This window comes from Pygocentrus nattereri, chromosome 3, assembly GCF_015220715.1.
Source record: "Pygocentrus nattereri isolate fPygNat1 chromosome 3, fPygNat1.pri, whole genome shotgun sequence".
NCBI classification, from domain to species: domain Eukaryota; kingdom Metazoa; phylum Chordata; class Actinopteri; order Characiformes; family Serrasalmidae; genus Pygocentrus; species Pygocentrus nattereri.
Genome location: NC_051213.1, coordinates 49,273,220 through 49,274,668, shown reverse-complemented (window position 1 = coordinate 49,274,668; position 1,449 = coordinate 49,273,220).

Genomic DNA, 1,449 nt, shown 5'->3' with positions numbered 1-1,449 from the left:
TAGTAGTTGGAGTTGTAATAGTAGTATTAGTAGTAATAATAGTAGTAGTTGTAGTGATAGTTGGAGTTGTAATAGTAGCAGCAGTAGTAATAGTAGTTGTAGTGGTAGTTGGAGTTGTAATAGTAGTATTAGTAGTAATAGTAGTAGTAGTGGTGGTAGTTGGAGTTGTAATAGTAGTAATAATAGTAGTATTACTAGTAGTAATAGTAGTAGTAGTGGTGGTAGTTGGAGTTGTAATAGTAGTAGTAGTAGTAATAATAGTAGTATTACTAGTAGTAATAGTAGTAGTAGTAGCAGCAGTAGTAATAGTAGTTGTAGTGGTAGTAGCAGCAGTAGTAATAGTAGTTGTAGTGGTAGTAGCAGCAGTAGTAATAGTAGTTGTAGTGGTAGTAGTTGTAGTAGTAGTAGCAGCAGTAGTAATAGTAGTTGTAGTGGCAGTAGCAGCAGTAGTAATAGTAGTTGTAGTGGTAGTAGTTGTAGTAGTAGTAGCAGCAGTAGTAATAGTAGTTGTAGTGGTAGTAGCAGCAGTAGTAATAGTAGTTGTAGTGGTAGTAGTTGTAGTAGTAGTAGCAGCAGTAGTAATAGTAGTTGTAGTGGTAGTAGTTGTAGTAGTAGTAGCAGCAGTAGTAATAGTAGTTGTAGTGGTAGTAGTTGTAGTAGTAGTAGCAGCAGTAGTAATAGTAGTTGTAGTGGTAGTAGCAGCAGTAGTAATAGTAGTTGCAGTGGTAGTAGTTGTAGTAGTAGTAGCAGCAGTAGTAATAGTAGTTGTAGTGGTAGTAGCAGCAATAGTAATAGTAGTTGTAGTAGTAGTAGCAGCAGTAGTAATAGTAGTAGTAGTAGCAGCAGTAGTAATAGTAGTTGTAGTGGTAGTAGCAGCAGTAGTAATAGTAGTTGTAGTAGTAGTAGCAGCAGTAGTAATAGTAGTTGTAGTGGTAGTCACAGCAGTAGTAATAGTAGTTGTAGTAGTAGTAGCAGCAGTAGTAATAGTAGTTGTAGTGGTAGTAGCAGCAGTAGTAATAGTAGTTGTAGTGGTAGTAGTTGTAGTAGTAGTAGCAGCAGTAGTAATAGTAGTTGTAGTGGTAGTAGCAGCAGTAGTAATAGTAGTTGTAGTAGTAGTAGCAGCAGTAGTAATAGTAGTTGTAGTGGTAGTAGCAGCAGTAGTAATAGTAGTTGTAGTGGTAGTAGCAGCAGTAGTAATAGTAGTAGTAGTAGTAGCAGTAGTAATAGTAGTTGTAGTGGTAGTAGCAGCAGTAGTAATAGTAGTTGTAGTGGTAGTCGCAGCAGTAGTAATAGTAGTTGTAGTGGTAGTAGTTGTAGTAGTAGTAGCAGCAGTAGTAATAGTAGTTGTAGTGGTAGTAGCAGCAGTAGTAATAGTAGTTGTAGTAGTAGTAGCAGCAGTAGTAATAGTAGTTGTAGTGGTAGTAGCAGCAGTAGTAATAGTAGTTGTAG